This window comes from Drosophila miranda, chromosome 4, assembly GCF_003369915.1.
Source record: "Drosophila miranda strain MSH22 chromosome 4, D.miranda_PacBio2.1, whole genome shotgun sequence".
Taxonomy (NCBI): domain Eukaryota; kingdom Metazoa; phylum Arthropoda; class Insecta; order Diptera; family Drosophilidae; genus Drosophila; species Drosophila miranda.
This window is the reverse complement of record NC_046677.1, coordinates 1374208-1397644: the sequence shown is the minus strand read 5'-3', so window position 1 is coordinate 1397644 and position 23437 is coordinate 1374208.

The following is a 23437-nucleotide window of genomic DNA, read 5'->3' as shown; positions in this document are numbered from 1 at the left end:
CTCCTGGAGAAACTCCATATATTTTGCCTTAAGCTGTGCATTTTTTGCTAGCTTCCTCTCCAAATTGAGAAATCTACGTAGCGCCTGCTGATACGATTCTCCTAATTCCTCTAGACTGAATTTGGTTGGCAAACGCAAGGAGTAAGCTCCGGAATCTAGGCGAATGCAGTTTGTGACGAAATGCTGTTCGCAATGAACATCTTCCTCCGAAATTGATGAGGGCGAATAATCTCCATCGACTTCCCAAAACCGCCTTACAATATCGCACAAATTGGTCTCGCAAGCGGAGATGACGGGGGATCTTCAACGGCTGCTAGCGCCGCACGGGCTTTCTCAGAGTTTTTAATACTTCCTGACACTATCCAGCCAAGTTTCGTCTTCTGCAATGTTGGCAATTGGTCTAACAGTCGAATCTGTCCAACGCACATTAATTCGAAGAACAAAACAGCACCTATCAACAGATCGACACGCTGGGGCTTGGCGAAATTAGGATCAGCCAGTTTTAGATTATTTGGCATTGGCCAATCCTTTGCGTCTAGGCCGAAGTCTTGAGATTGCAGGACGATGTCTACAGCCTTGCTGGATGGTAGAATTGACTCTCCAATACCGGCGATTTGAACGTGAGACGGGTGAGGATCTAACTGCAGCTGATTGGCGAGTCTCGATGTTATAAAGTTAACCTGAGAAGCGGAATCTAAAATGGCACGACATGGAATAATCGATCCAAAACGGCCCCTGACATATACGATTGCGGTAGGTAGCAGCACGTTTTGGCTAGGCAGAGATTTCTGACTCGAGGGGGGAGGGCTAGTATATTTGCTTGCTACTAGGGCACTTGCAGGATCATGCTGGGTCGATTCCGTGCTCGGCGACGGCAACTCAGCGTCAGCAACACTGCATGTGGAGCAGTGTGTGATGCTTGGCTTGGCAATTTCTACATGCCCCTGACTTGCAGCGTTGCAATGAATGGCCTTTGTTGAGGCAGTTTAGACATAAATATCGCTTCTTCACGTCCTTGTATCGAGAAAAAACAGGGAGATCTAGAAATGCCTGGCATCGGGATATGTAGTGATCGGAGGATTTGCAATACTTGCATGTTGAGCTATTATGATCGTTAATGGAGGTGATTAGGGTGCTAGGTTTAGTTTCTCCCACCTGCTGGCTAGGAATTGTTACCATAGCCGATCCCAAATTTTCCAGCATCCGACATCTTGCTTCCAAGAATGAGGCCATGCTTGACCACCGAGGCAATCCTGACGTCGGAAAGTTCTCTTCCCATTTCTCCTTGGTCTTGTGGTCCAATTTCGTGCCTATGATGAAGATCAGCAACCCATCGGAAATCTCCTGCGGGGTCGCCAAGGTCTGAAATGCACGCAAGTGCGAATTGATTTTATCGCTGAGCGCGCGCAAGCCGATAGCCGAGTCCTTCTCCACCCCTTGCAGCCCGAAAATAGCCTTGACGTGTGCCTGAAAATGTAACAGTTTATTATCGAATCGCAACATTAGCAAATTCAACGCCTTGTCGTAATTCTCCTCAGAAAGTTCCAAGGAACGAATCGTATCCAGCGCAGCACCATCTAGACATCCACGAAGATATTGGAATTTTTCGATGATTGGTATACGATGGTCTTTGTGCACCATTGTCGAGAACATCGAGTGGAATTCTGGCCAATCCATGTAGTTCCCACCGAATCGCGGAAGCTGCAACTCGGGCATTCGAGAACGGCCTATACTATTAAAGGCGAACAACGACGAATTCCCCTCGAGAGTATGCCGAACCGTTGAATTGGCAACATTTACCGTGCGAGCAGCCATCAACTCCCGCAACAGCCTGGACCTAACCTTGACATAAACATTCGAAAAGTCCAGTCGGGCATCATGGGCTAGCTGCAGGAAATCCAGCCTTTCAAGGCTCGTTTGAGCGGCATCGAAATCCGCATTCATTCGCTCGATTTGCTCTAAGCGAGCTTGAAGTTCTGCCTCATCTAACTCGGCAAGCTCTTCCTTGGTGAGAAAGCGATCCATGGCCTTTAGTTGGCGCGCGATGGACTCGGCCTTGTGCTTGTAGAAATCTACATCACTCGGCATTGCTGCGTTCGCGACATTGGTAGGCTCAGGTGCTGCCATGTTGAGGTTTTAAAAGAGTCACTCAGCACGACCGAAAAAGACACCCTGTATACGTATAAACGTGGGAACCGAAAGCAAAGGGATTACAGCTAATGCCTTTAGCTGTGCGGCTGTGCGAGCTGTCCGATTCCGCTTTGTACTCCGCTTGTGTGTATTAGTGAGTTCGCTGCACTGCACTGACCGAATTGTCGCGACAGAGAAATTAATAGCCAGCAATGCGTGTATGTAGGTGTATGTAAGTATGTTTTAGCACCGAATTGTGCTTAACCGCCGAAAATTTGCTAAGGCTAACGAATGTCGATCGCGAATGATTATTAATTGACACTGCAACTCAGAGATCACGTCGGGGTCACCAAATTGTATGTGGAGATAATGTTTTTTATCCCCAATCGGCCGACTAATTATTTCGAATTAAATAAAACTCGGCGCAGAAATAAAATTACGATATGTTCTTTAATGCGTGACATCCAAATTGCAAGTGTGGCTTGCCTGCCCTTTACATTGCCGCTCCGATCGCTGAGCGCAGCTTTGCTCGGCTGACGTCGGTAGGCAGACGCAAAGCGGAGATAGCGAAGAGCAAGCTGGCAGAGAGCGTTTAGCAGGGCAAGCACGCCCAAAGCTTTAACAAACAAATGAGTGACATAGACATAAGTAACAAACAAAATAAGCGGCTGAGGGCCAAGAATTAGGTGCTATTTGGCAAGCAGCTAATCGGCTGGGTTCTGCTCCGAAAAATTATTATAGCCAGAATTTAGAAAACAATTTCGTTCTCTCTCGCTTTGCCTATCGCGAAAAGTGAGAACCTAGATCTCAGAGACTATAAGAGCAAGAGCAACCAATTTATCCACACTACTGTGATATCAAACCTGCCCAAGTATATTTAAAATTTCACCCCACCCTTCCGCCCCCGTCAAGGACGAAAATCTGTGGCTTCCACAGATCTCAGATACTTTTAAAGGTAGAGCTACCAAATGTGGTATCCACACTCCTACTAGATCTAAATGTTATAAGAGTATTTCAAAAATCTGCCGCACTTCCTTTCGCCCCTAAAAGGACGAAAACCTGTGGCATCGACAATTTCAAAGATACGAGAAAATTAAAAACGCACAATTATAGAGAATGACCATATCTACCAGATTGCCGAGTCCGGATCAGATCGGATCATTATTATAACCAAAAAGAACAAATCAATTTGCAGTGGCTACGGAGCGGCCGACGACACGCTCAGACTTTTTTTTATGTCTAGCACGCACTCTTTGTCGTGTCGTTCAATGTTAGCGCCGCCTGCCGTAGGAGAGCTATACTGACTATGTGTCAGGGCCGGTCTGGTCTGATGAGCTCGTGAGGTGGCTCAAAGGGGGTCGCGGGTTGCGGACAGCGAACGGCCTACCTCGGTAGGTCAGCTGCGAATAAGCGGGCATCCCTTACGGGAAAGTACCGAAATAAGCAGTCCCGGACAGCAGGCTGGTGTTCGCGAGGAAGCAACACTGCCGATGCGTTTGTGGTGCCGCCTCAATAAGTAGCTCACACACTCCCATCCCTACACACTACCTACCCACATCGCAACCCCAGACCCACCTCACACCGGGCCGGACTAAGTGTGTTACTCGACCGGTGCCGAGAGTCAGCCTGGCTGGGGGACCGGTATTAAAACTAGGCCAGTCGCTAACGGAGGGCTCAGGGACTTGGAAGCCTCCTGTTCTAATGATATCTTACCCGGGCAACGTGGATCTCTGCCCGGGCTGACCGTTCCCCTTCTCTGCATCTCGTGGGAAGAAGATTTAAAATAGTACAAACCAAAAAAAATATATTAAAAAAAAAAAAGCTCTACAGCAGGGAATACCTGCAAGGTGGAAGGTGCTTGTGCGAATCCGAGCGGGTCCCATCCCGAATCCGGAGTGGGTGGCAAGGCAACTCCCGAAGCTGACACCTTGGAGAGGCAGCTAAGCAATACTGCGGCTGCCTGACCTTCTGGTAAAGCGGAGGGGGATGACTTGCCGTCGACAAGCGCCCAAGCCAAACGCTACACTTACGCCGAAAAGAGGAGTGCAGGGTACATACTCCGTCGGCAACACGCCAGCAGCGAAGCCAGCCCATCACCCCACTGGCTGAAGAAGGTGGAATGGGCCTCTGCTGTGCTCCCGGAGTTTACCTTAGAGCAGAAAAAGGATGCTCCCCTATCTAAGAGGCAGCGCTCGCAAGAGACGCCTGGACCGGTGGCAAAGCGCTCCACAGTGCTGCCCAATGTATCCTTTGCGCAGATTGCCAAGGAGAGGACGCTGATCGGCGGAGTCATTGGAAGTGTGTAGAAGCGGCATTGGCCGACCGCTGCTTCGATCTCCTCGACGAAGACCCAGGACCTCCGCCAGTCTGCAAGCATATGGGGTGGTTCCAGGGCAACACCAAGATAATTGCCTGCGAAGACAAGCGCTCCGTGAAGCTGTATAAAGCGGCGTTGGCGCAAGTCGGCGAGGTCTACGCTGGGGCGAAACTCGCCGCAATGGACTGAAGCGATGTTCCCAGCAGACCAAGGGCCAGAATATGGGTGCCGGCTACCTTCAAGGAGGCCTAAGTGGGGCGGGCATTTAAAATACAAAAACAAATACCACTACAATTACTATTTATTAGAAAGGTGTGTGAGGATTAGGATTAACTTAATAAGAGGAAGAGATATATTGGTGGATATAATATGGTAGAGGGAATTATAATCCGAGCATAAGACCCCAAACGGTTCATGCAAGGAATAATTCGATCTACAAAGTGGAAGAGACAACGGTATATATTTTTATACCCGATACTCAAAATGAGTATAGGGGTATATTCGATTTTTGGTGAAAATGAATGTGTGTAACGTCCAGAAGGAATCGTTTCAGACCCCATAAAGTATATATATTCTTGATCAGCATCAATAGTCGAGTCGATTGAGCCCTGTCTGTCCGTCCGTCCGTCTGTCTGTCCGTCCGTCCCTATCAGCGCCTAATGCTCAAAGACAGTAAGAGCTAGAGCAACAACATTTTATATCAGGACTTCTATGACATGTCACTGTTACTAGAATATTTCAAAGCTTCGCCCCGCCCACTTCCGCCCCCACAAAGATCGAAAATCTGTCGCATCCACAATTTCAAAGATACGGGAAAACAGAAAACGCAGAATCGTAGAGGATGACTATAGAGTGCAAAATCTGAACCAGATTATTTTCGCCAGAATCAAGAAAACAATTTCATTATCTCTCGCTCTGTCTCAGGTTTCATGGTCTGCTTTGCTTAGTGCAAAATGTGAGTACAAGTATCTCAGAGACTATAAGAGCTAGAGCAACCAAATTTGGTATCCATACTTCTGTGATATCGGACCTTGACAGTTTTGACTCAAAATTTCGCCACACCCCCTTCCACCCCCGCAAAGCACGCAAATCTGGGGCATCCACAAATCTCAGAGACTATTAAGGCTAGAGTAACCAAATTGGGTATCCACACTTCTGTTAGATCTCACTATAAAGCGAATATCTCCAAATTTCGCTGTCGCGGAGGTCTAACGCGCTCCGAGGAGAAGAAATGTTGCGGACGCTCTGGCGGACTAGAGTCCCAAAAGAAACAACTACTACATTTTTCAGAGAGAACAGACCTCCCAAAACATATTCGAGAGAGGCTAGAAAAACTAGCAAATACCCAAACACGAGGGAAAAGCCCGAGAACCAAGAGCCCAAGGCAACAATCACCAAAAGGAGTACCACACAAACCAACAATGGAAGAGATCCAAGGGGAGACCAGGACAGGCAGGAAGAAATCGCTATTTCCAAAACAGATAAAGAAATGATCACCAGAAGCAGTAGCGATAATAGAAAAAATACGCAAGTAGGACCTGATCTTTACAGGAAAAGGAGGGCTGCTAGAATTCCTGAGCAGGATGGAGGAATTAGCAGAAACCTACGGGGTAGAACCGGACCACCTCGTATTCGCAATGCCGATAATCCTGGAGGAAAGCGCGCTAGACTGGTGGCACACAAAGCCAGCGCCAGTCACATCATGGGAGGAAGCAAAGGTCGGACTAAAAGAGAACTTCATATCCCCCAGATACCAAGAGGAATTTGCAAAACAAGTGGCAGAGCGAAAACAAGCGGAAACAGAACCAGTTCGAGACTATGTCCAAGAAATAAGGAAGTTAATGACGTTTGGAACCTACACAGAGCAGGAAAAACTGGAAATAATATACCAGAACTGCCGGCTGCCGCTGAAACTATACGTGAAGAGAAGAGAACTCCAAACGCTGTCGTAATTCATTATCATCGCAGAGGAATTCGAAAAAATAGAGACAAGGTTACAGGTCGCCAATGGAATTACCCACAAAACGACCAACCAGCATGGCAAAGGACGCAATACCGACAACGGAAATGTCAAAGATGTGGAAACTATGGGCACGAGGCCCGAACATGCAGCAGGGAACCCGTACTGTACTGCTGGACCTGCAACAAACAAGGAGTACGCACAATAGACTGCTGCAGAAAACAACCGGAAAACACACAGGGCGCAGGACCAACCCGCGAATCTCCTGTGGCCCAAAACCAGCTGAGCGGGACAACACACAACTAATATTTGACAAGAACCAACTTTTAGGACGGGCCAGGATTGGATCACAACTGATGGAAGTAATCATCGATACAGGGGCAACAAGATGCATGATAAACGAAAGGGTGGCCGAAAAACTAAAAGAAGAAGGTATCGAAGGAGTGGAAAACAGATCAATACGGCTCGCGGATGGAAGCACTCGGAGAACAACACGAAGAATCCAACTTACAGTAGAACTAGGGGGAAAAGAAACCACCCAATCATTCCTAATCATGACAGGGGTACCAGACACCCCCATACTAGGAATGGAATTCTTAAAAGATGCAGGCACATCAATAACGTGCGGAGAAGCCACAATAAACTTAAACGGGGAACCAAACCCAAAGAGAAAGGAGGAAAGCGTAAGAAATTCAGTAACAGAGCCAACGGACGAGGAAATCGAAAAATGGATTACAACGGAAGTACAGAAATCCAACACTCTTGAAGGGGTGAGCAATATTACGAAACATCGGATATTTCTGAAAGATGACAGACCAGTCAAACAGAGGTATTACCCAAGAAACCCAGCGCAAATGGAAATCATCAACAAAGAGATCAGCGAACTCATAAAGCAAGATCTAATAGAACCATCACACAGCCCATACAGCTCACCGATTGTCCTCATAAAAAAGAAAACTGGAGATTGGAGGGTCTGCGTGGACTACCGACTGTTAAACGAAAAAACAGAGAAGGATGCATACCCATTACCACGGATGGACTTTATTCTAAATCAGCTTAAAGAGGCTAAATACATTAGCACGCTCGACTTAAAGTCAGGGTATTGGCAAATCCCAATGGAAAAACAGAGCCGACACTACACAGCCTTTACAGCTCCCGCGCGAGGATTGTACCAATGGAAGGTCATGCCATTCGGACTCGCAACAGCACCTGCTACGTTCCAAAGAGCCCTAGACTCGGTAATCGGACCGGACATGGAACCATTCGCTTTCGCATACCTAGACGACATAATCGTAATTGGGCGGACGAAAGTTGAACACATGCAGAAACTACAAACGGTATTTGAACGACTACGGACAGCAAACCTACGCATTAACGCAGCAAAATGCCACTTTTTCCAAAAGAAACTTAAATACCTAGGACACATGGTGAGCGAGGAAGGAATACACACAGACCCAGACAAAGTGGCGGCCATTAAAGAACTCACCGCACCAACTACACTCAAACAGCTGCATAGTTTTTTAAGCCTGGAATCTTGGTACCGCAGATTCGTACCAGCGTACACCGAACGAGCAAAAGCACTACAAGACCTTTTAAAAAAGGGACAAAAACTTGAGTGGGGCGAAGCACAAGAAAACAGCTTCAAAGACCTAAAGCTGTGTCTAACGGAAGCACCAATATTGGCATGCCCACACTTCAGAAAAACATTCATAATCCAAACAGACGCAAGCGACTGCGGCCTAGGAGCGGTGTTGACCCAGGAAGATGCGGACGGAGAACATGTAATTTCCTACGCAAGCCGCAAGCTCAAAAGCGAGGAAACCAAATACTCCGCAACGGAAAAAGAATGACTAGCCATCTACTGGGGTATACACAAGATGAGGATGTACCTAGAAGGCTATCAATTTATTGTAATTACAGATCACCTAGCCCTCAAATGGTTAAATTCCATCGAAAGCCCATCCGGACGAGTAGCAAGATGGGCATTGGGACTGCAACCATTCTCATTCAAAATATGATATCGAAAAGGGAAGTTGAACGCAGTGGCGGACGGACTCTCCCGCTTACCACGCGAAGAAACCCGAATAGCAGAAATCGTAGAATGCGCTTGGTATCAAAACAAATGGAACCTAGTAGAAATGACACCAAAAGAAGCTACGGATTATACCATAAAACACGGAAGATTATACCGACACATACCAAGCCAAACCGACGAAGACGATCAACCCTGGAAACTGTGCGTTCCAAAACAAGAGAGACAGAGGGTACTAACCGAAAATCACACAAACCCAACAGCCAGACACCTCGGGATCAGACGCACGAAAATCAGAATAAGGCAGCGATATCTTTGGCCAGGGCTAAGCATGCGAACATGCGAAAGCTGCCAAAAATTTAAGGTATCGCAACAAGCCGCGGCAGGCAAAATGCTGACCAAAATCGCAAACGCACCATGGGAAACAATATGCGTCGATTTCGTGGGACCACTCCCAAGATCGCCGCACGGCAACACCGCACTAATCGTGTTTATCGATAAATTTTCGAAATGGGTGGAGGTCACACCGGCAAGAAGCGCAACAGCTGACGCATTCCTGCTTTGGCGTTCAGAGAAAAAATACTGGCGAGGGGAGGTGCACCAAAGCGATTGATCTCAGACAACGGCGTTCAATTTACAAGCAGAAAGACGAAACAGGTAATGAAAACCCAACAATTCACGGAACCATACACACCACAGGAAAACCCAACCGAACGAGCGAACCGAACACTAAGGACGATGATCGCACAATTCGCGGGAGGAAAACACAACAAATGGGACGAACAACTACCAGAACTAACCCTAGCGATAAATAGCAGCAAGTCAGAGGCAACAGGGTTTAGTCCAGCATACCTGATATTCGGGAGAGAACTTAGATTACCGGGCAACCTATTCGACGAGGTAACACTAGGGTCAGGGTTCAACAATCAAACAAACCAAGAAAGCACCGACAAACGAAAACAAACAGAAACAATAGCAAGGCAAAACATGGAAGAAGCAGCAGCCAAACAAGCAAGACATTACAATTTGCGAAAGCGAGCATGGAAACCAAAAATAGGGGACCTGGTATGGGACGAACGCACCCACTATCGAAAAAAATCGACAAAACAACAGCGAAACTAGAACCGAAATACACCGGTCCGTGTAAGGTACTCGAACTAACCTCACCAGTGATTACAACAGTACAAGATACGACAACGAACAAAAAACTACGGGCACACGTCTCACAACTAAAACCAGCAAAAATATAGGAAGCAAACACAATAACGATGCCATCTCTCTACCTTTTCAGAAAGGTAGAAAATAATGAAAATAAATTCGACATTTCGGCCCGGAAATTTAAGGAAAGGATGGCACAGGCCAGCCATAAAAACCGAGCGGCAAAACTACTATCGGCCGCCCCCCCCACTCAGCTCACGGATGAGAGTATCAGGAACAAAAGTGTCAGCACCCAGGAAAACAGCCAAAACCAAGACGATGGAAACCACGGCAGGACAGCGCGAGACACAAGGAGAACCAGTAGCAACATACAAGTAAGTAATCCCAACAAAGAAGAGGATCAGCTGGGCAAACCAGGCCAACCAACAGGAACAAACGGCACGAAGAGTCAGCGAACAACAAGTCACGAAGCTTTCCTGGGCCAAACAAGTGGAAGACGAAGAATCAGACAGGGACGTGCTGAACCTACACCCCGAGTGGCCAACGCCGGAACCGGAACCATGTAAGCCCAGCCAGAGGGGTACCATCCCGAGGGAACGGAACGTTCCGCATAGCTTCGAGCTATCGGACGCATTAATCAAAATCAAAATCAAAGCGAAACTCGAAGACCGCCCGAAACACACGCAAAGACGGTTCAAACTATGGAACGAGGAACAGGAGGCGTGCTGGGTCAAGATCGGCCGAGCTGGAGATGTCCGCATCGGCACCTGGTTCCGGGCGACACAAGGAAAGACAACCGAAAACGCCACACTGGGAAAGGAGGGGGAATGTGACGCCCAGCGCCAGGAAGACCATGCACCGGCGCCACAAACACCACAACAAGACATTAGAAACACCAAGACAAGCCATGAAGACTAAACGATAAGTATTAGTAGGATAAGTAGAACATAAGCGACAATACATGAAGACCTGCCACATAAGGATAAAAGAAATAAGTATAAATAAACAAACAATAAAGATACATAAAACCAACCACAGCTGATCACCACCAATGGGCCCGTAGCGCAGCCACCCACGGTCACACCCACAGCTGACCGCTCCAAGTGTGACCATAGCCCAATCACCAACGGGCACACTATCAGCCGATCCGTACAAACGCGTTAGGGACACATCAGCACAACGCGCTAGGGACATGCCGTACGGCTCAGCTGCTTTTCGGAAATAAAAGGGGCTCCGCCAGAGCGATCAGCATCAGTTCGGCTCCGGCCAGTGGAGAGGTAAGCATCAGTAGCAGCCACCAGCAGCCCCAGCGATCCTCCCATCCTCCTCGGAGCGCATTAACCCTCCGCAACATTTCTTCTCGGAGCGCATTAACCCTCCGCAACATTTATTCTCCTCGGAGCGCATTAACCCTCCGCAACATTTATTCTCCTCGGAGCGCATTAACCCTCCGCAACATTTCTTCCCCTCGGAGCGCATTAACCCTCCGCAACATTTATTCTCCTCGGAGCGCATTAGCCCTCCGCAACATTTCTTCCTCTCTTAGCGCATTAACCCTCCGCAACATTTATTCTCCTCGGAGCGCATTAACCCTCCGCAACATTTTTTCCCCTCGGAGCGCATTAACCCTCCGCAACATTTATTCTCCTCGGAGCGCATTAACCCTCCGCAACATTTCTTCTCCACGGAGCGCATTAACCCTCCGCAACCGTTCTTCTGCCGGAGCGCATTAACCCTCCGCAACATTTCCTCTCCTTGGAGCGCATTAACCCTCCGCAGCAATTATTCTCCTCGGAGCGCATTAACCCTCCTCAACATTTATTCTCCTCGGAGCGCATTCGACCTCCGCAACATTTCTTCTCCTCGGAGCGCATTAGACCTCCGCAACATTTATTCTCCTCGGAGCGCATGAACCCTCCGCAACATTTCTTCTCCTCGGAGTGCATTAACCCTCCGCAAAATTTATTCTCCTCGGAGCGCATTAGCGCTCCGCAACATTTATTATAATCGGAGCGCAGTAACCCTCCGCAACATTTCTTCTCCTCGGAGCGCATAAACCCTCCGCAACATTTATTCTCGGAGCGCATTAACCCTCCGCAACATTTCTTCTCCCCGGAGCGCATTAGCCCTCGGCAACATTTCTTCTCCTCGGAGCGCATTAACCCTCCGCAACATTTATTCTCCTCGGAGCGCATCAACCCTCCGCAACATTTATTCTCCTCGGAACGCATTTGACCTCCGCAACCTTTCTTCTCCTCGGAGCGCATTCGACCTCCGCAACATTTCTTCTCCTCGGAGCGCATTAGACCTCCGCGACCTCGACCGACACCGACCGGACGGCTACCAGGACCCGCACGCAACCATCCGCCACGTGCGGCCAACCCGAAGGACGACCCCGACAGCCGACCCCGAAGGAAGAGCCAGAAGAAAAAACCGCGCACCTACCAAACTTTGTACCTTTTAAGAACAATAAAAATAACTCTATCTCTTTTGTTACCGCTCAAGCCCCGCCTTATTCTTGAACCACAAGACTCTCTTTCAGCTACCACACCCAGAGATCAAACAAATTTCTGTGGAACCCGGCGCGACGAGCATACACCGTGCCGTACGGATCAGCTGCTTTTCGGAAATAAAAGGGGCGCCGCCAGAGCGATCAGCATCAGTTCGGCTCCGGCCAGTGGAGAGGTTAGCATCAGTAGCAGCCAACAACAGCCCCAGCGACCCTCGAATCCTCCTAGGAGCGCATTAAACCTCCGCCGCCTTTCCTCTCTTCGGAGCGCATTAACCCTTCGCAACCTTTCTTCTCCTCGGAGCGCATTTGACCTCCGCTACATTTATTCTCCTCGGAGCGCATTAACCCTCCGCAACATTTCTTCTCCTCGGAGCGCATTTGACCTCCGCAACATTTATTCTCCTCGGAGCGCATTAACCCTCCGCAACATTTTTTCTTCTCGGAGCGCATTTGACCTCCGCAACATTTATTCTCCTCGGAGCGCATTAACCCTACTCAACATTTCTTCTCCTCGGAGCGCATTTGACCTCCGCAACATTTATTCTCCTCGGTGCGCATTAACCCTCCGCAACATTGCTTCTCCTCGGAGCGCATTAGACCTCCGCAACATTTATTCTCCTCGGAGCGCATGAACCCTCCGCAACATTTCTTCTCCTCGGAGTGCATTAACCCTCCGCAACATTTATTCTCCTCGGAGCGCATTAGCCCTCCGCAACATTTATTCTAATCGGAGTGCATTAACCCTTCGCAATATTTCTTCTCCTCGGAGCGCATTAACCCTCCGCAACATTTATTCTCCTCGGAGCGCATCAACCCTCCACAACATTTCTTCTCCCCGGAGCGCATTAGCCCTCGGCAACATTTCTTCTCCTCGGAGCGCATTAACCCTCCGCAACATTTATTCTCCTCGGAGCGCATCAACCCTCCGCAACATTTATTCTCCTCGGTACGCATTTGACCTCCGCAACCTTTCTTCTCCTCGGAGCGCATTCGACCTCCGCAACATTTCTTCTCCTCGGAGCGCATTAGACCTCCGCGACCTCGACCGACACCGACCGGACGGCTACCAGGACCCGCACGCAACCATCCGCCACGTGCGGCCAACCCGAAGGACGACCCCGACAGCCGACCCCGAAGGAAGAGCCAGAAGAAAAAACCGCGCACCTACCAAACTTTGTACCTTTTAAGAACAATAAAAATAACTCTATCTCTTTTGTTACCGCTCAAGCCCCGCCTTATTCTTGAACCACAAGACTCTCTTTCAGCTACCACACCCAGAGATCAAACAAATTTCTGTGGAACCCGGCGCGACGAGCATACACCGTGCCGTACAGATCAGCTGCTTATCGGAAATAAAAGGGGCGCCGCCAGAGCGATCAGCATCAGTTCGGCTCCGGCCAGTGGAGAGGTAAGCATCAGTAGCAGCCACCAACAGCCCCAGCGACCCTCGAATCCTCCTAGGAGCGCATTAAACCTCCGCCGCCTTTCCTCTCTTCGGAGCGCATTAACCCTCCGCAACCTTTCTTCTCCTCGGAGCGCATTTGACCTCCGCTACATTTATTCTCCTCGGAGCGCATTAACCCTCCGCAACATTTTTTCTCCTCGGAGCGCATTTGACCTCCGCAACATTTATTCTCCTCGGAGCGCATTAACCCTCCTCAACATTTCTTCTCCTCGGAGCGCATTTGACCTCCGCAACATTTATTCTCCTCGGTGCGCATTAACCCTCCGCAACATTTCTTCTCCTCGGAGCGCATTAGACCTCCGCAACATTGCTTCTCCTCGGAGCGCATTAGACCTCCGCAACATTTATTCTCCTCGGAGCGCATGAACCCTCCGCAACATTTCTTCTCCTCGGAGTGCATTAACCCTCCGCAACATTTATTCTCCTCGGAGCGCATTAGCCCTCCGCAACATTTATTCTAATCGGAGCGCATTAACCCTTCGCAACATTTCTTCTCCTCGGAGCGCATTAACCCTCCGCAACATTTATTCTCCTCGGAGCGCATCAACCCTCCGCAACATTTATTCTCCTCGGAACGCATTTGACCTCCGCAACCTTTCTTCTCCTCGGAGCGCATTCGACCTCCGCAACATTTCTTCTCCTCGGAGCGCATTAGACCTCCGCGACCTCGACCGACACCGACCGGACGGCTACCAGGACCCGCACGCAACCATCCGCCACGTGCGGCCAACCTGAAGGACGACCTTGACAGCCGACCCCGAAGGAAGAGCCAGAAGAAAAACCCGCGCACCTACCAAACTTTGTACCTTTTAAGAACAATAAAAATAACTCTATCTCTTTTGTTACCGCTCAAGCCACGCCTTATTGTTGAACCACGAGACTCTCTTTCAGCTACCACACCCAGAGATCAAACAAATTTCTGTGGAACCCGGCGCGACGAGCATACCCCGGCCGAAGCGCCGTCACAGTGGCGCCCGAGCAGGTTGTGGTAGCATAAGAAGCATAATCTCAAAGGTCAAGATGGCAAAACAATGGATAAACCAAGCAACGAAACTGGGGTTACAAAACTATTGCGAGGAATTCGGATTGGAGAAACTGGACGGACTAGAAACCCAAAAGAAGCAACTACTACAATTCTCGGAGAGAACAGACCTCCCAATACATATGCGAGAAAGGCTAGAACAACTAGCAAATAACCAATCACGAGGCAAAAGCCCCAGAACCAAGAGCCCAAGACAACAATCACCAAAAGGAGTACCACAAAAACCAACAATGGAAGAGATCCAAGGGGAGACCAGGACAGGCAGGAAGAAATCGCTATTTCCAAAACAGATAAAGAAAGGATCACCAGAAGCAGTAGCGATAATAGAAAAAATACGCAAGTGGGACCTGATCTTTACAGGAAAAGGAGGGCTGCTGGAATTCCTGAGCAGGATGGAGGAATTAGCAGAAACCTACGGGGTAGAACCGGACCACCTCGTATTCGCAATGCCGATAATCCTGGAGGAAAGCGCGCTAGACTGGTGGCACACAAAGCCAGCGCCAGTCACATCATGGGAGGAAGCAAAGGTCGGACTAAAAGAGAACTTCATATCCCCCAGATACCAAGAGGAGCTTGCAAAACAAGTGGCAGAGCGAAAACAAGCGGAAACAGAACCAGTTCGAGACTATGTCCAAGAAATAAGGAAGTTAATGACGTTTGGAACCTACACAGAGCAGGAAAAACTGGAAATAATATACCAGAACTGCCGGCTGCCGCTGAAACTATACGTGAAGAGAAGAGAATTCCAAACGCTGTCGTAATTCATTATCATCGCAGAGGAATTCGAAAAAATAGAGACAGATGCAGGACTCTCCAAGGTTACAGGTCGCCAATGGAATTACCCACAAAACGACCAACCAGCATGGCAAAGGACGCAATACCGACAAAGGAAATGTCAAAGATGTAGAAACTATGGGCACGAGGCCCGAACATGCAGCAGGGAACCCGTACTGTACTGCTGGACCTGCAACAAACAAGGAGTACGCACAATAGACTGCTGCAGAAAACAACCGGAAAACACACAGGGCGCAGGACCAACCCGCGAATCTCCTGTGGCCCAAAACCAGCTGAGCGGGACAACACACAACTAATATTTGACAAGAACCAACTTTTAGGACGGGCCAGGATTGGATCACAACTGATGGAAGTAATCATCGATACAGGGGCAACAAGATGCATGATAAACGAAAGGGTGGCCGAAAAACTAAAAGAAGAAGGTATCGAAGGAGTGGAAAACAGATCAATACGGCTCGCGGATGGAAGCACTCGGAGAACAACACGAAGAATCCAACTTACAGTAGAACTAGGGGGAAAAGAAACCACCCAATCATTCCTAATCATGACAGGGGTACCAGAAACCCCCATACTAGGAATGGAATTCTTAAAAGATGCAGGCACATCAATAACGTGCGGAGAAGCCACAATAAACTTAAACGGGGAACCAAACCCAAAGAGAAAGGAGGAAAGCGTAAGAAATTCAGTAACAGAGCCAACGGACGAGGAAATCGAAAAATGGATTACAACGGAAGTACAGAAATCCAACACTCTTGAAGGGGTGAGCAATATTACGAAACATCGGATATTTCTGAAAGATGACAGACCAGTCAAACAGAGGTATTACCCAAGAAACCCAGCGCAAATGGAAATCATCAGCAAAGAGATCAGCGAACTCATAAAGCAAGATCTAATAGAACCATCACACAGCCCATACAGCTCACCGATTGTCCTCATAAAAAAGAAAACTGGAGATTGGAGGGTCTGCGTGGACTACCGACTGTTAAACGATGGATGGACTTTATTCTAAATCAGCTTAAAGAGGCTAAATACATTAGCACGCTCGACTTAAAGTCAGGGTATTGGCAAATCCCAATGGAAAAACAGAGCCGACACTACACAGCCTTTACAGCTCCCGCGCGAGGATTGTACCAATGGAAGGTCATGCCATTCGGACTCGCAACAGCACCTGCTACGTTCCAAAGAGCCCTAGACTCGGTAATCGGACCGGACATGGAACCATTCGCTTTCGCATACCTAGACGACATAATCGTAATTGGGCGGACGAAAGTTGAACACATGCAGAAACTACAAACGGTATTTGAACGACTACGGACAGCAAACCTACGCATTAACGCAGCAAAATGCCACTTTTTCCAAAAGAAACTTAAATACCTAGGACACATGGTGAGCGAGGAAGGAATACACACAGACCCAGACAAAGTGGCGGCCATTAAAGAACTCACCGCACCAACTACACTCAAACAGCTGCATAGTTTTTTAAGCCTGGCATCTTGGTACCGCAGATTCGTACCAGCGTACACCGAACGAGCAAAAGCACTACAAGACCTTTTAAAAAAGGGACAAAAACTTGAGTGGGGCGAAGCACAAGCACACCAATATTGGCATGCCCACACTTCAGAAAAACATTCATACTCCAAACAGACGCAAGCGACTGCGGCCTAGGAGCGGTGTTGACCCAGGAAGATGCGGACGGAGAACATGTAATTTCCTACGCAAGCCGCAAGCTCAAAAGCGAGGAAACCAAATACTCCGCAACGGAAAAAGAATGACTAGCCATCTACTGGGGTATACACAAGATGAGGATGTACCTAGAAGGCTATCAATTTATTGTAATTACAGATCACCTAGCCCTCAAACGGTTAAATTCCATCGAAAGCCCATCCGGACGAGTAGCAAGATGGGCATTGGGACTGCAACCATTCTCATTCGAAATACGATATCGAAAAGGCAAGTTGAACGCAGTGGCGGACGGACTCTCCCGCTTACCACGCGAAGAAACTCGAATAGCAAAAATCGTAGAATACGCTTGGTATCAAAACAAATGGAACCAAGTTGAGATGACACCAAAAGAAGCTACGGATTATACCATAAAACACGGAAGATTATACCGACACATACCAAGCCAAACCGACGAAGACGATCAACCCTGGGAACTGTGCGTTCCAAAACAAGAGAGACAGAGGGTACTAACCGAAAATCACACAAACCCAACAGCCGGACACCTCGGGATCAGACGCACGAAAATCAGAATAGGGCAGCGATATCTTTGGCCAGGGCTAAGCAGATACGTAACACGATTCGTACGAACATGCGAAAGCTGCCAAAAATTTAAGGTATCGCAACAAGCAGCGGCAGGCAAAATGCTGACCAAAATCGCAAACGCACCATGAGAAACAATATGCGTCGATTTCGTGGGACCACTCCCAAGATCGCCGCACGGCAACACCGCACTAATCGTGTTTATCGATAAATTTTCGAAATGGGTGGAGGTCACACCGGCAAGAAGCGCAACAGCTAACGCATTCCTGCTTTGGCGTTCAGAGAAAAAATACTGGCGAGGGGAGGTGAACCAAAGCGATTGATCTCAGACAACGGCGTTCAATTTACAAGCAGAAAGACGAAACAGGTAATGAAAACCCAACAATTCACGGAACCATACACACCACAGGAAACCCCAACCGAACGAGCGAACCGAACACTAAAGACGATGATCGCACAATTCGCGGGAGGAAAACACAACAAATGGGACGAACAACTACCAGAACTAACCCTAGCGATAAATAGCAGCAAGTCAGAGGCAACAGCGTTTAGTCCAGCATACCTGATATTCGGGAGAGAACTTAGATTACCGGGCAACCTATTCGACGAGGTAACACTAGGGTCAGGGTTCAACAATCAAACAAACCAAGAAAGCACCGACAAACGAAAACAAACAGAAACTGTTCGCGAATAATATGCTCGACGGATTTGATTTTAGTGGACTGTATTTATTTTGTTCTTGTCCAGTTCGATGTCTATTTGGTACTGAAAAATGCCGTCGCAGCGGAGGTAAGAATATGTGTGTATACAAATTTTCGTTTCTTCCATTCTCTTCTTGTTCTCTTTTGGCGATGGTTTTTCGCTTAGCGATGGACTTGTTATGCGTTCCTCAACATCCCGGCCCCCCCTGAAACAAAGTTTCGGAACGGGGCAATACAGCGATTTTAGTAATTGTTCGGGTTAATTCTCCAGATGCGGTCTTGAGCTTGACAGCTCGAACCAGTTCGTCCTTTCCTGGATATGCTTCTATAACTCGTGCAATGTGCCATGAAGCCGGTGGGCTGTTGGACTCCTTAACAAGCACAACGTCCCGATCGAGATATTAGGGATTGACGTGGTCCACTTTGGACGCTGTTGCAGAGTGGTCAGGTACTCCTGATGCCATTGTTTCCAGAAGCCTTGGTACATAGACTCGATACTCTGCCAGTACCCCAATCGACCCACAGTAATGTGACCCAAGTCAGCCTCCGGTATGGTGGTGAATGGTCGTCCAATTAAGAAGTGAGCCGGCGATAAATAGTTGACCTCAGTATCCGGTGTGTAGCATAGAGGACGTGAGTTGACCACTGCGCTGACTTGCGCAAGGAGGGTACGCATCTGCTCAAATGTAAGCATTGAGGTTCCGACGACTCGTCGAAGGTGCAGTTTAACAGATCGAACTGCCGATTCCCATTTTCCACCCCAATGAGGTGAACCAGGCGGAATGAATACCCATTGTATGCCGTCATCCGCCAGGGTATGAGTAACCAGGTCGGTGTGTTGCTGTGACGCCAGTAGGGTTTCATTTCATCAAGTGAGCGTTTCGCGCCGATGAAATTTGTGCCGTTGTCACTGTAGATTTTGGCACACTTGCCACGTAGAGATATGAAGCGCCGCAGTGCAGCCAGGAACGTTTCAGTGGTGAGATCCGTGGCAAGTTCCAAATGTATTGCCGATGTGACCAGGCAAACGAATAGGCATAGCTCTTGCTTATACGTGGTTTGCGAACCTTGCCATCCTTGAGAAGGATTGGCCCAGCATAGTCGCAACCGGTGTTGACAAATGGCAGTGCTTGTGTTGTACGAATGCTGGGTAGATCAGCCATTCGTTGCTGTGATGTATGCTGTCTCTGTCGAAAGCAAGCCAAACATTCGTGCGTGATTTTGCGTACGAGGTTACGTGCGCCAAATATCCAGAACCTTTGCCGAACAATTACGAAGAGTGCAGAAACACCAGGGTGGAGGTTGACCCGGTGCTCGTGTTCCAAGATCAGTTTCGTGACGCGATGAGTCTTTGGCAGCAAAACTGGATGTTTCGCCTCTACTGGCAATTGAGAGTGATGCAATCGTCCGCCGACCCTGAGTAGATTGTCTTTGTCAATGATTGGTGACAGTTTCACAAGCTGCGGTCGGCTCCGTAATGGCTTCTTGGCAAGTAGCAATTGGTAGTCATCTTGAAAGCAGGCTTGCGCGTAACGCAAACACATAATCCGTGCAGTCCTGATCTCATGAAATGTTAGAGATTGGGAGCCATCTCTGTCCCGAGATGGATGTTTTGTGCGTTGGATGAAGCGAAGGACATAGCCAATAGTGTGCACCAGCTTCCACCAGGAGGAGACTCGGGCTATTAGTTCTTCCAGCGGATTATCCAATTGTGATTCGGCCAATGTAGACAAACAATTGGTTTTGACTTCGTTTTGTATGCCAGTTTCTGAAAGAGTAATGTAAAACTTTGAGTTGTTCAACTTTACCAGGAATTGATCGTTGTCACGTAGCCATGAAGGACCAGTCCACCACAGCCGAAAGTCGATGAGATCGGCAGCCATGAGGCCTCTGGACGCACAGTCAGCTGGGTTTGTTTTGGAGTCCACATGACGCCAAGCATGGCATGGAATGGAATCCAGAATTTCCGAGGTTCGATTCCCAACAAACGTCTTCAGCTGGGCTGGTGCATATGATAACCACGATAAAAAAATTGTAGAGTCGCACCATGCAAATACAGTTGTATCTCTGTGTCGTAATCCAGCCTTAATTGATCGTATGAGTTGGCTCAGAAGAAGTGCTCCGCAAAGCTCCAGGCGTGGCAAGGATTGCTGCTTGAGTGGAGCCACCCTTGTCTTTGCAGCCACTAAAGATACGGGCACAGAGCCGTCGTCGTGTATTACTCTGCTGTAAACTACAGCCGCGTATGCCTTTATAGAAGCATCGGAGAATCCGTGCAACTCAATGTTGTCTGCGTCGTTGACAACCAAACGTGGTAGTTGAAACTGCTGCAATGTGTCGAGGTCAGCGCGCCACTTCAGCCAATTGTCCGCCAGTTTTGTTGGAAGTGGATCATCCCAATCCAGATTGAGTAACCATAGTCGCTGAAAAAGAATCTTGAACTGAACCACGACGGGTGCCAAGAGTCCAAGTGGGTCGAATATCCGTGAAACATCGGACAAGACTTGTCTTTTTGTGCAGTTAGGATTTGCAGATAGACCCACATTGTATGTTGGCGTGTCCTTTCCAGGATGCCAGTAGAGTCCCAGAACCTTTACTGGTGACCATTGAGTTGGTTGTGTGTAGGCGTCGGTATCCTCCTCTGTTATGCCTTGGGTATTGCATACCCATTTCCCGAGCTCTAGCTTGGCGCAGGACATTAGTTGTATAAGTTCGTTCCGGTTCCGCAGTAGCTCATCCTCACTGTTTGATCCAGTAAGAACATCGTCAACGTAGAAATCTTCCAGTAGGATTTTCGCAGCATTCGGAAATTCATGATGATGATCCGAAGCCAGCTGTTGCAACACCCGAACCGCTAGGAATGGCGCACATGAAGTTCCGTAGGTGACGGTACATAGTTGAAAGTGCTTGATTGGATCGGTTGGATCTTCCCTCCAAACGATTCTCTTAAAATCTCGATGCTTATTGCAGACCCATATTTGGCGGAACATTTTCACAATATCCGCTGAGAATACGAATTTGTACATTCTGAAGCGCAGGCACACAGCAAACAGATCGCGTTGAATGCTCGGCCCTGTAAAGAGAATGTCATTCAAGGTCTTTCCATTGGCGTCGCGGAATGACCCGTCGAAAACTACTCGGAGTTTTCGACCCAATACAGGGTGGTGTGGCATGTAGAAATGTTGCCCAGAGGTGATTTCTTCCGTTGGCAGTTGTCGCATGTGTCCCAAAGTCTGATATTCCCGCATGAAATGTATGTATTGTATTCGTAGCTGCTCATTCTGTTGCAAGCGACGTTCAACCGTTTTGAAACGCTGTAGAGCTCCTTGTAGAGTATCTCCAAATTCAGGTTGTGTGGTGTGGAATGGAAGCTCCACGATATACTTCCCTTCTTCATCGCGAGTGTGTGTGGTGAGAAAGTGTTTCTCGACCTGTTCATCTTCGGGTTCAAGTTTGGTCGTGCAGTCGACGTTCTCCAGCTCCCAAAACTTCTGGAGCGAAGCATCTATATCCAATGTTGTTGTTAGTGAAACTGCGTTGCTTGCTTGGGGTGTCATGAGTGCCGTAATAACCCATCCAAAAACTGATGAAATGGCGATAAGATTGCCCTTGCTGTCATACATCTTTCTTCCTGTTAATGTAGACCATACGTGTTCGCTACCCAATAGTATGTCAATTGGTGCGTTTGTGCAGAAGTGTGTGTCAGCCAATTGAAGATCACTAAACACATCGAGTGCCGATGCATCAATGTTTTGCCTTCCCATTGATGAAGTGATTCTGCCAAGTACTGTAGTATGCTCATATTAAATTAAATATAATATACACATTCACATAAAGTATTCATTATTTCGAATACCCACTGTACCGACGGTACTTAAAGAATACACACTGTAACACTTTGTTGCAGTGTTTACGTAACAATAAAGTCCCAGACATTCTGGGTGATCGTATCACGATTCACTCAAGAATGCCTCGAGCGACCCAAGTGCAGCGTCAGCATGTTCCCATGACTTGACGGCACTAATATACATGCATCCACACATATATCTTCCCTCGCGCTCTCGCTGCCAACAGCGCTGAGCATATTCACACATATACATACTAACATATAAGAGATAAGAACACATAGTTCTGCCGCTCCGCTGCCGGCGTCACTGGCAGCGCAGCTCCGCGGCTTTTGGCTTATGAAAGCCCAAACACAATTGTTAAATTTAATCAACAAGAACCAACAAATCAGATCGGAGGGATAACTCCCGAAAGATCAAAATAAAGAAATACACATATATTTTTACAAAGAATTATACTTCTTTCCACATGGCGACCGTGACAGGACCATTGTGAAAAACAAATTAGTGAAAAATTATAAATACGCAACCGGAAGGAGCACACGCCAATAACCATTCTTTAACTACAATGGAACAATTAACCAATAAACAATTAAAATTAAAAGTGTATTAAAAGTGCGACAAAAGAAAACGGAAGAAGATAAAGACCTCAAAAGGCACCGACAACGCTACAAAGAGCGTGTGTCACTAGAAGCACCTGTGCGATGACCAGCACCGGCACCGCCTGAGCTCATAGGCCTAAAAGAAGAAAATAAACTACAAACATAACATACAAATGTATAACTTGACCTGTGCGATGACCGGCACCGGCACCGGCACCGCCTGAGCCCATAGGCCCATGGAAAAGGAACCAATGAAAAATGCTGTTCCTATTGAACAAAGGGACGCACCGACGCTGAAAGAGGCGCTTGAGGTGTGTCCAGCTGATGGACCACGCCCACTCACAATAGAGATTGATGATATGAGAAAACTTCTGCCAGCGGAACACGCTGATAAGTTCAGCTGCAAAGAGGCCATTAGTACAATGGCTAAAAATTGCGAGCACGGCAGACTAAAAACAATACTAGAAGCAGGCACATTCCCAACAATGAATAATGCCGTAACAAAATATATACAGTGTAGTACAGAGATGACTGGTAGTGCAAGTTCAATATTGTACACCAGACTAGGACAAGTCTACCGCGGTAGTAACTTTCGAGGTAACTATCGTGGTAGAGG